The sequence below is a fragment of the Schistocerca gregaria genome, chromosome 5, assembly GCF_023897955.1.
Source record: "Schistocerca gregaria isolate iqSchGreg1 chromosome 5, iqSchGreg1.2, whole genome shotgun sequence".
Lineage (NCBI taxonomy): Eukaryota > Metazoa > Arthropoda > Insecta > Orthoptera > Acrididae > Schistocerca > Schistocerca gregaria.
Window position 1 is genome coordinate 518,998,971 of NC_064924.1, and position 12,710 is coordinate 519,011,680.

Sequence of the window (12,710 nt, forward strand, 5' to 3'; positions counted from 1 at the left end):
TGGGCATTACTATCTGCTAACTTGGAATGTGGATAATTACACTATGCCAAAGACAGCTTCTTCTTTTTTTTTTTTTTTTAAAAAAAGAAAGTAAAGAAAAAAGAAAACAACACTAAAGCTCCTTTAGGTTCTCAGGCACTTGTAAGTGGGCAATGGTTTTGATGCAATTCCCATAGGAACTAAGTCATCTTTGCTTAGCACATGTCCCAAAAAACGCACTTTTAAAGAGAAAAAAACACTTTTCTAGCCAGCAATGAAAGCTGTTCTCCCACAGACATTGGAAAATCATAGATAGGTTTTGTAAATGCTCCTCTCATGTAGAGCCCGTAAAACTCCTCCGGTTGTGGAACTAGACAAGAATCCACGAGACACTGTGACTTATTACCTCAAAGGTGCATTGAACCATCGGGCACCTGAATCACCACCGATGGGGTGGCCCACTGATTTGACAAAACGTTAGAAACAACACCCTGATCCTGCCAGTGCTGCAACTCTGCCTTTACACTGTCACACTTGGGGAATAGAATTGGGGGGGGGGGGGGGGGGGGGGGGAGGGTGATAAACTTTAGGAATTACTGATGGCTTAAGAGAAATGTATCCCAAGAAATTTTCTGGCCAACCCAAGGTATTCTCAAATAGCTTGTTATGAAGGTAATACAAAAAGAACAACTTAGGCACTAAACAGACTACATCTACTATAAGAAAACCAAAAACAGAAAAAGTGTTTAATCCAAAAATAGTTTGCGCCTGCAGGGAATTGCCTCTAACAACATCAGTTGCTGTTCCACTTTCTTGTAATGTGCAGAGACTGAAAACTGAACCCTAAAAGGAATACACAGCTTATTATATGACAACTTGATGTAGTGGCCATTGCAACGCTGAGCAGCCCAAGAACTTGTATGTATTGAAGCTAATAGGGCTGGCCATTGCTCCCATGGCTACCTGAATTTCAACTGATCACCCATCCAATACTCTGCCACTGATCGTGTATGGCAGAAGGTACTTCTGGTACCACTAACTGGTACCCTGTTTCCACTCACAAAAGGTGTTTCGGAAGAATTATTGTCGTTTAGCCTCTGTACTGGCTCTAATTGCTCAAATTTTCTTGTCATGATCATTCTGCGAGATGTGTGTGGGACAAAGTAAAATGTTGTCAGACTCTTCCCGTGAAGTACTCTCTCATTGCTAAATGGCCTACTTGACAGCATACACCACATGTGGCTTCCACATCTGAGCGATCTTGTTGAACATGGACGTGTGAGCAATCTTATTGAACATGGGCAGACAACTGGGTCAGGACCACTGGCCCACCCAGTGAGTGGTAGGAGAGTGATGCCAGAGACCAAAAATTGTTGTGGATGGGAATTATGATACTACGATCAGTGAAAAACCACCGAGCTTGAAACAGGTGAAGACCGGCTCACCACAGCACCAATGAACTGAAATCATCAACATGCGGCAATTTGGCAAGAGGGAAGGCCACCTGGGGAACCCCACAGGCATCAGGGATGGTTTATCATTTACACCTGCCAACTGTTGGAAAGGATGTCTCTCGCCACCACCGTAAGGTCATGCTGTTCCACAATATTGGCAATGTTGGCTAAAGACTGTTCGGGCAAGGTCAATGTCCTAATTTGAACCTCAGGATCAGGTGCTAACCACACTATCACATTCAGAATCAGCAAGTCTGTGTACGAGGTGACATATTTTGGACACTCAAAACAGCACTTCTGTGAGAGACCCTGCAAATCAGAAATCAAAGCCGTACATGACTGCCCAGGGCACTTGTGATGGTGCTGCTGAGACTGTAATCATGCTGTTACCATGTGGGTTTAATGTCTGAAATACTGTTTAAGCAACCAACAGATTTCATCAAAGTGAAGTTTCTTGGGCTCAGAGGAGGATTCAAAATTTTGCACAACATCTCATAATCACAAACTTCTGGACAACAAGAAGGTGGTTTTATCGACTGGCTCTACGGTATACCTTACCCAACAGCACAGCAAGAACCAGTGTACATTTCTATAGACTAAATGAAACTAGAAAATGAGGGGTGAGGAAGAAAATTGCACAGCGGGTGCATGGCCTGCCACCTGTGTGGCATGGGCATGAAGCAATTCATTATTCTGGTTTAGTTATCCACGCTGTTGCTCCTGCAGGTATAAACTGTCCCTGCCAGCAATGCAGAAATTCCAGGTTCCTGGTGTTCCAAAATTAACAATGAAAGGAAGGGAAAAAATAGAAGTGTCGCAAGCAAAAGAATGTACTCTGTCATCACTTTAGCCTCTGTATTAGTATGACAATGCTGCTAAACAACACTATCGGGACAAGATACTGTATGGGCAAACAGTGGGTCAACAACACGCCTGGGAACAGAACACCAGAACTTCACAGAAGGAAATGAAAACTCACCAAGCAAGTGACCCTACAGGGAATCAAACTCCAAAATCGCAGAGGAACATGCACGGGGATGAATACAACACATGGCATCTGCAAGCAGCTGACGACAGAGCACACAGAAACTACAAGAGGTGCATGTCGATGTCAGCAGTGGTTAAACTCAGCATTAAAACTGTCCCAGCTGGCTTACTTGTCTCTCAGAGATAAACACTTCTATCTGCGGGTCTCCCCATATATGTTGTGGGTGTCACCCATGGCACTTGTCTGCACTTTTCCATTCACAGGCATACTAGAATAATAATAATAATAATAATAATAATAATAATAATAACAGTAATTATAATTATAATTATTATTATTATTATTATTATTATTATTATTATTATTATTACAGGATTAATTAATACAAAGATCAATTAATACCAACATTTTTCTGTACCCCTGTAATATTCTACCAAGCTTCACTAATCAGAGCATCATCCTTGCATAGACCACAGTGCTCAATTAATTTGTTGATGTGATTTTCCAAGAACATCATGCTCAGACACATTTACATGTGCCAGGTGGTTTCCATTGAAACGTCTTCTTTGGCCACCAATAATCTGGCATTCTCAATGAATTCCCATATCAGTTTATTTTCTTTCAATTCCATCAAACACTGTTTCATATGCCCTCATACTAACTCTTATTTCACCATCATCAGTTTTTTTCTTTGATTCTTAATACTCAGATGTTCCTTCATAAGTAATCCATTTCCATAGGCATTGATCACATTCCGAGTTCACCATTTAAAACCCATAGTTCTAGTCCATAGCACAGGACAGATTCAACCATTAGCCAAACCACTCTTTTCTTACTACTGTTAGCAATGTTCTTGTACCACCAAAAAGAATTCATACACCCTCATACTTTTTTGCTTTGTTGTATTCTGTATTTTTGCTCTGCAATAGTAAGACAGTTTTTTCAGTATATGTTCCCAGATATTTAAATTCCTCTAGCTGTCTCATAACTGTGCTGCCAGTGACGTGTACTTCAAATTTTTTGTCACTATTCACTACCAGATATTCGGTTTTTGTTAGACTCACATGTAGTCCCCACTTGTTAAATTCCTGATACAAAAGTTGTACCATGAACTCAAGATCATATTCATCGTGTGCTAGAATAGCCCAGTCATCAGCAAAACTTATCAAAATAACTATACTTCATTAACAACAATTCTCATTCTTCCACAGCTGTTCTTCCATCTTCTTGGAGCCAGTTCTACATATAAATTGAACAAGACGAATGACATACTGCAACCTAATCCCACCTTTGTGATATTAATAGGTTCCGATAATTTGACCCACTTTTAACCTGTACCTTTTTACCTCTGTGCATTTCAATAATAATCTGCAAAAGATGGTCATCCACATCTATTACCTTCCACAACTTCCCACAGTTTGCTCTGGAAACCATGACATGAGCTTTAGCTAAATCTACAAAGGCAATGCGTAGCTCCTTCCATACGGCTTTTAAATTTTTTCTGTTGGCTCTTGTAAAATAAAGAGGTTATCTGTAGGATCTGTTATGTGTATCTGAACCTTCCCCAATATGTCGGTCAACATCTTACCTTATCTTCTCATACATAATTTTGCCATATAAGGAGCTCATCATGCATTCCTCTGTAGCAGGTAGTGTCTCTTCTACGCATCTTTCTGAAAACGGAAAACATATCTTTTCCCCACAATGAAATTTTAATACAATGGAATTTTAATCCACTGGCAACACTTGTTCGTGAAATGCATTATTCTTTTCTTCAAACGGTGTCCTCCAGCTATCAATAATTCCACAGGAATATTTTCAGGACCAGGTAATCAGCCATTCTTCATTTTAGCTAATGCACAGTTTACTTCATCTATTGTAATGTCCTATTTTGAAGAGTCTTCAGGCTTATCTTCTTCCTCTTTCGTGTACTTCAACTAGAAGATCTGTACAATGTTTTTCTCTTTCTCTTAAAGGAATTATGTTGTCTATGCTTTGTTTTACTGGTGTTCTCTTCATACCAGTAATTGTCCTCCATGCCTCTATCATTTGTGATCCTCCTATTAAACTCTCAATTTGAATGCATTCCTTTTCCCATACCTTGTTCTTTTCTGGTTTCATTCCGCTTCTTAACACCTGATTGAATGTCTGATAATTTTGTCTATCTTGAGGTAACTTACTGATAATTAGTTTTTATATAAATTCTTATTTTCCCAAATAAACTTCTTATGATCACATAACACCCTTGGGGGATCTGTTTGTCTGCACTCCTACTTTCAGTCCCCTGTACCTCTAGAATGACCACACGCTAGTCTATGTTGTAATGAATCTATAATGCTCGCCTGCTTCAGGAGAAAGAGCTTGTACCATGTCTGCTGTTATTTCTCTCATTGTTCTGGCTAACCAGCTGCTGATAGTTCTCTCTCTTAAACGGACACATCAACTTTTACAAAACTAAGTAGTGGTCAGATTCTCGGTTGGCTCCCAGCAAGACTCGGCAGTTTTGAACTACCAATTTTCATCTTTGCTTAACAATGCTGTGGCTTTGTTCTAAAAGGGCCAATGTCAATATTTGTCAAAACTGGTTTTATTGGTGTACGCCATATAGTTTTATGTGCCCTTCATAATGTTAAAACGGCCAATGTCTAAGCCACATAGGACAAGAGATACTAGGGTTTTAAGACATAAGCCTCAAATTGTTTTATCAAGTTTCCAATCGTCATAAAAGGGCCAATCTTGACATTGGCCCTCACTCTTATTTTACATTTATTGTAAGAAGGGACAATGTCGACATTGACCTTTTTTGCTCACAGACGGTTTCAACAACTCAAATAGTGCTGGGACATTGGACTTAAATCTGCCTGGAATACACAATAATAAGAGTTGTTTCTTTAACAATCAGTGTAGTGTTAGTGAGGAGACTAGACAGTCTTGGTGGGCACAAACATCATGTTTCATAAAGGCAATAAGGAAGAGCTTGAGGAACAAACTGCACATGAAATACCAGTGACGTGGTCACTTTACCTTGAAGATAAGTTTACTAAAGTAAACTGATATCAGGAGCATTTATCCCTAATGTTTCCAACACATGACTATGAACTGACTGGTATCTCTACTTAATGCTAATCTAAAATATTGTTGTTGTTGTTGTTGTTGTTGTTGTTGTCGTCTTCAGTCCTGAGACTGGTTTGATGCAGCTCTCCATGCTACTCTATCATGTGCAAGCTTCATCATCTCCCAGTACCTACGGCCAGCCTACATCCTTCTGAATCTGCTTAGTGTATTAGTAAAATATTATCAACCGCCTATTAAATTTATTTCATTTTTAATTTCTTTAAGGTCATTCCAATACTAGTACAGAAGGAAATGCATGTTCGTCATTATTGGCACACGTGATTTCAAGTTCTGATGAAGATGTATTTGAAGATTCTGATGAATATGTTCCAAATAGTGGCGAAAGTAGTGATGAAAGCAGTGAGGGAACATAGCTGTACGAAAGACAGTTAAAAGATCTTCAAGGATTGAAGAAACTGATCTAATTCAACAGCAGCTTGGCAATGAAACAAAAAGGGGGAGGAAGAATTGTGATCCACAGGATTCAGCCAGAAAAAGAAAGCAAAACAAAAAATTATGGGAGAAAAATCAGAGGAAAGAATTGAAAACTGCAGGAAAGGAATATATGATGTCAAAAGGAAAAGTTATTCTTGCTAAAGTTCTGAAATCATTGTGCAAGTGCAGCAAAAATTGCGGAGGAAAATTAAATGACTATGAGAGAGGAAAAATGTTCATAGAATATTACAAATTGTCCCCAGAAGCTCAAAATCAGTTCATAGCTAATCATGTGTCTGAGGAAAAGAAACATGTAGAGCGTTTAAGAAACAAACCTGAGGGAATTGCAAGCAGGTGTAAATATTCCAGGAAGTACTTTCTTTACAGTCTTTCTTTGCAGACTAAGATAGAAGTATGTCAGAATATGTTCCTCAATACATTTTCCTTAACACAAAGGAAGATAAGAATAACTGTAGAGAAAAGATGGGGCTCTGAAGGAGCAGTGTGTTTGAAGATAGACATGGTACACATTCTAATCATCCGAAAGTTCCATCTGACGACACTGATTTAATGAAGGAACACATTAACATGTTTCCTTCCTGCGAAAGCCATTATTCTTGATCTCATTCTTCTAAAAATATTTGTCCCCAGGCTTGATTATTTCAGCAATGTACTGGCTCTATCAAGAATTTTGCCAAACCAAAGATATGAAGCCAAGAAGTGAAGCGTGTTATTGAAGAGTTTTTGTGACCTGTTTCAATCTTAGTTTCCACAAACCGAAGACTGACACTTGTGCAAAATGTGACAAATACTTCACATTACTCAAGAATTGTACTGATGATGCTGAACGTTGTAAAGTTGAAGTGGAACGACAGTAGCATTTGGATTTATCCCAGGGTGCTTACGATCAGAAAGACATGATAAAAAGAAAGCTGTGCAGAATTCCAATATAGTGACCCTGGCCTTTGATTTGCAGAAATGTCTACCCACTCCTTTTCTACATTGTGGTGTGACATTTTACAAATAATAACTTTGGACCTGCAACTCGATCATCTATGTAAAGACACACAAAGAATGTTCACCAGTATGTTACATTTGGAATGAAACAGTGGCAGGAAGAGGTGGCAAAGTAATAGCTTCTTGTCTATTTGATTATTTGATGATACCGGCCGACGAAAATTTTGGGGTACACCTGTACAGTGATTTGTGTACTGGACAAACAAATATTTTTATTGCCATCATGTTTCTGGGAGTAGTGGAAGAATTCACGATTCAGGAAAGACGTTTGGAAATCAACCACAAGTTTCTTGAAGTTGGACATACTCACTTGGAAGCTGATCCAATTCACGCAGCCTTTGAGAAGACAAAGAAAACAACAACTGTTGAAGTGGAACTGCCAAGAGACTGGACCAAATTAATATGTATGGTTCGCTGAAAGCTACCCATAACTGTAACAGAGCTGGAACATAAGAATTTATACAACTTTAAAGACTACATGAGAAGTCATTATCTGGATAAGAAAATTAAAACAGAAAGGAATCCTATTGCTTGGAACAAGATAAAATGGATGAAGTATCACTCAGGTATGCCAGGAATTGTCTCCTACAAACACAGAGACTCCTCAGAAGAACCATTCAAGATTATAGATCTGAACAGAAAGAAAATTCAATGCTTGTCGATGCCAAAACTTGCACCTTTCAATGCTTGTCGATGCCAAAACTTGCACCTATTTCTGATTTTATCATACCCAACTCAGAAAAGAAATTAAAGGACTCAAGGGATCGCCTTACATAAATCAATGCAAGCAGTTGTCCATTCTACATGCAGATCATCAATCACCTGAGAGCCAATACACAGGTGAAAGAGATGAACAGATATCTTATGAAGGGGAGGATAAGGATGGTGGTGGTGATGATGATGATGATGATGGAAACAACTGATATATATTTTTCTCTTCCCTTTTACAGTATCAACCATAGTATACGCAAATTATTTGTATGATATTAAGAAATGTGAATAAACAGTAAACAGTCTCCTCCCTGATTATGAGACCAAAGAGTGTTTTCATTATTTACGGTGATAAAATGTGATTTTTGGAACATGTAACAGTTGCCATCAGTTATCAGGAATGAATAAAGTGATTTAATTAATGAGTACAAGGAAATCATTTTCTTAAAATTACCTGTTTCTGGTTATTCATTCTACCTAACACTGATGTCCAAAGGGCCAATGTCAAATAATTAGGAGAATTCATGATGTTAAAAAGGACCAATGTCCTCTTAAGTCCTTTAATTTTAAAGCTGAAAATTCTAGAAATTTATTATTTAAAAACAAGCTTTGGTTAAGTTGATTTACTATAATGTTAGTAACAAATAGCCCCAAATATATTGTCAGTAGTTGTTAGAAAATGTTAGAAAATATTCAAAAGCTTATAACTTAAAACTAAGATTCTTGACATTGCCCCTTTTAGAACCAAGCCACAGTTATGACGCAAGCGATTAACAATTTCTGTTGTAATGAGGGTCTTTCCCAAATATACCTGTGAGTATATTTATGTGAATAATGTGTGTTCAGAATTTTTAAATTATGCTGGTTACAGAATTCTGCAAGATTGTCTCCAGAACTATTAACAACGTTATCTATGGTATGACAACAACTAAACTGGCTGAGCGCATGAACGGACACAGACGAACTGTCCGCCTAGGAGATGTCCAATACCCAGTAGTGGAGCATGCCCTCCAGCATAATTCTAGGGACCTAGGAACCTGCTACACCGTATGTGCCATTTGGCTTCTCCCACCCAACACCAGTCCCTCTGAACTGCGGAGATGGGAACTTGCACTCCAGCACATCCTTTCATCCCGCCATCCCCCTGGACTGAACCTACGTTAAACAACCTCACTCCCATTTACTTTTCAGTCTTCTCCTCTTTCCCTTTCCTCTTTAGCCATTCATGCATCTTTTCATCCTACATCTTTATACTATACACCTCTTTACTTCTGTATGGATCCTCTTTGGTTTGAAGCTGGCACAGTACCTACAGTAGAATATCTTTGGCTTCCCTCTGACAGCCATGCCTCCATCCTTGCTACCCTCCCTGTTTTCCTTCCCCTGTTGCTTCATAACCTGGGTTGTGAGTAACTAAATCCACTTTCCCTTCTTTCCTTTCTTTCCCCTCTCTCCTCCCTGATGCAGGAACATTTATTCCGAAAGCTATAAATTTTCGGTTGTTTTTTGTGTTTCTATCGGCTGTACTGAGCTGAAGTAAGTACTGGCCAGCCCCTCTATCTCTTTGTTAGTAACAACATTATCTCCATGTCTTCGTACTATGACATTATTTCTTGTGAGCCTACTCTCGCATTAAAGTCTTTTGTTATTGTTATTTCTTGGTGGTTTTTAACTTGGTTAAGTAATGGTGAGAGTGACAATTCCATCATATAAAAATGTGTGATCCTTGATGTAAGAGCTCATAGATTCGTTAATTGGAAGGAAAACACCTGCTTTTGCTCATTTATGTCTAACAACTTCAGACCAAAAATTGATGATATTCCCAAATTTCTCATTTCCTTGTCTCTTTTTCTTAGTTTCAGACAAAACAATTATGTCCACATTCAGTTGATTCACTTCATTCTCTAATTCAGCGTATTTATTTGCAATTCTCTGAACATTCCATGTATCAACTCAAAAGAGTTCTTCTCCCTGCCAATAACTGTCATAATGTTATTCCATTCAAGTGTTGAGGGTTTTCTTTGGAGTCCCGAACCTTAGAAAGTTTTTACATATAATGGGGTGCTCCCCCACTCACCCAACTCCCAACCTAGAGGACTACAATTTGACATCAAGTTTTACTCCCCTGGTAGTGTTCGCTTCACTATGCCTAAAGAAACCTCCCTTCCCTATGATAAGACTATAAAATGAAAATGTAGGACACCCCACCAGCCTCGTAACCTAATATTGTTGAGGTTAAGAAAGCAAAAGTTGGCCAAGAGAGGCAGACAGAAAAGAAAACAGAAGTCTGACACAAGTAAATGGAAGAAATGTCAGACTTACCTAAGGGCAAATGTGATTGCTGCCCTCATACTCCCATGGAGGGAGGCCACTACACTGATACTCACCTCCAGATAACTTTGCAGTCAGAATCAGTTTCAACCACAATAGATGTAATGTTTTTGTAGACTGCAATGAACACTCCCCCTCCTACGATGCCCACCCTATTTACCGATAATATGCATTCCATGCCTCATTAAGTACAAGGAGTGGACAAATGAAAAGGTATGAAACGTCATAATAATCCCATCTCCAAGGTCTTATGAAGTTCAAGTGGGAACAGCTACAGCAATCGCCTTGCAACCGGACATGTCACCCTGTGTGTTCAGTCCACAAAAAGAACACCTCAAAGAGGAGCACTCCTACTCGGATGAGAAACTGTAGGACACAGAGGAGGACTGGCTCCTCTCACAGCCAAGCCACAGGAACTCTGGGAACACCGAATCCTTCAGTTCATTAAACAATGTGATAGTTATGCTCAGGCCTCTGGGGATTACTTTTGAATAAAGACTTCAACTGTACCCACAGTATTGTTTTGTACCTTTACTTTTGGACACTACTCATATTTCAAAGCCTTTTACTTTGGGTTACATCCTGTTCTCTTTCCTGAGTGTAATTTGATTGGGAAAGCTTTCCTTGGGGGGGGTAGTAAATTCAAGGACTTTGCAACAAATGCTTCAGTAATTAACTGAAAAAATCTTAATATTCAAAGTGTGTCTGTTTTGTCCCATGTTCTCCTATCATTTCCCTTCTCCCCCTTTACCTAGCATCAAGTTTCAGTCCCTCATCACAATTAAATCTTTGTTTTTTTAACCCACATGAATAATTTCTTTTATCACTACAGACATTGTTTCAATATCTTTATCATGTGTGGAGCTACTATATACAGGGTGTTCCATTTATCTTGATTGCCCTAAATAACTGTTTGTCCAGATGCAAATTACAAAATGTTTCAAGCAAATGTTCTTTAGCCGTCAGGGGGACATCAATCAGCATGATTGCCTTCATTGTAGCTTTGTTTTTTACAAATATATGAACAGCGGTATGACTTTTTTAAATGGTACCCTGTATTTTTTATTTGGTAATTCATTCCCTCACCTAAAGACTTATTCAAAAATGTATCACAGTGTACGACTCACTGAAACACAAAGTTATTAATTACATTACATAACACACACCCGTCATTCCATCAACCATTGTCGTTGAAGAGCTGTGCGAGTAGAATGTACACCAACGAAGAGAAGGTAGAAATGCTACTCATCTATGGGGAATGTAAGTTACCACAATAGTAATTGCAATACTGTTTTCTTATGTACGGATACATTTAGTACAGTAGTTTAGTCCTTTTAAATACTGTTGTGTAGAGTAGGCATACAGTAAAGGCTGTCCTTCCTACAAATTACATAGACATAATGTTTCTTTAATTATAGTTGTTAGAGGTAGGCGAAATGCTATGCAGGCAGCGGGACTGTACAGAAAGCGATATCCAGACAAGAACCCACCTTCCCAACGGGTATTTTCTCACCTTGTTGCAATGCTTCAAAATATGGGAAGTTTCAACCCACGACAACACAATCATCATAGCATTCACACAGACGAAGCTGCCTAAGTTACTGTTCTCGCTTCCATTGCTATGAATCCACAGCTGAGCACACGACAGCTTGAACACAAGATTGGCATTCCTGAAACCAGTGTACATCGTATTCTTACACATCACCGGTTCCATCCTTACCATATACACCTACATCAAGAATTGCATGGTAATGATTTCCAGAATCGCGTATATTTCTGTCATGGAGTCAGCAGCAAATCCTCGTCAAACCTAACTTCTTCTCCAATGTTCTATTTACCGACGAATGTTCATTCTCAAACAAAGGACAGGTAAATACAAGGAACATGCATTATTGGTCCAGCGACAACCCATAATGGCTTACACAGGTGGAACATCAGCGTCAGTGGAGAATTAACTTCTGGTATGGGACGCTTGGTACTACAATTATTGGCCCTTATTTCATCAATGGTAGTCTAAACAGCACAGCATATGCCAACCTCCTCACATGAATTCTTCCTCCTCTTCTGGATGAATAACCACTAAGAACCAGAATGCTAATGTGGTATCAACACGATGGATGTCCAGCACATAATGCCTTGCCTGAACATCGTGTTCTGAACCGAAGATATACTGCCAGATGGATTTGTCACGAAGGAACAGTTACTTAGCCTGCTATGTCTCCTGATTTAAATCCTTTGGACTTTTTTCTTTGGGGATGCATTAAAAACGTCTATCGCGGTACTACAACTACTCCAGAGGACATGCAGGAACGTATCGTGCTTGCTTGTAATCCTCTTCAGTGGGCAACACTGCAAGCAGTAAATAATTCTTTCATTCAACGAGTGCACCAGTGTATCAGTGTCCAGGGTCACCATTCTGAGCACCTTTGAAAGTTCTACTCCTGAGAAATGGTACAGGAGGGTCAAAGTCAATTTAGTGTTATGTTTTTACTTGGTTTTCATTTGTTTTCTGACAACTCCGGCAAGTGGATGAGCTTGTTATCCCAGGCTCACAGCCAATAATGTTGTGTTTCAGTGAATGGTACACTGAGATACATTTTTAATAGGTCTTTAGGAGAGGAAATGAATTACCGAATAAAAAAATACAGGGTGCCATTTAAAAAAGTCATACCGCTGTTCAT

At 39.0% G+C, this 12,710-nt stretch overlaps 1 protein-coding gene across 12 annotated transcripts in view; it reads right to left on the bottom strand.

The window, feature by feature from the left end:
- The window catches only part of LOC126272755 (membralin), a 486,429-nt gene that overhangs the window by 384,127 nt on the left and 89,592 nt on the right, over positions 1-12,710 (bottom strand). The window lies entirely within an intron of this gene.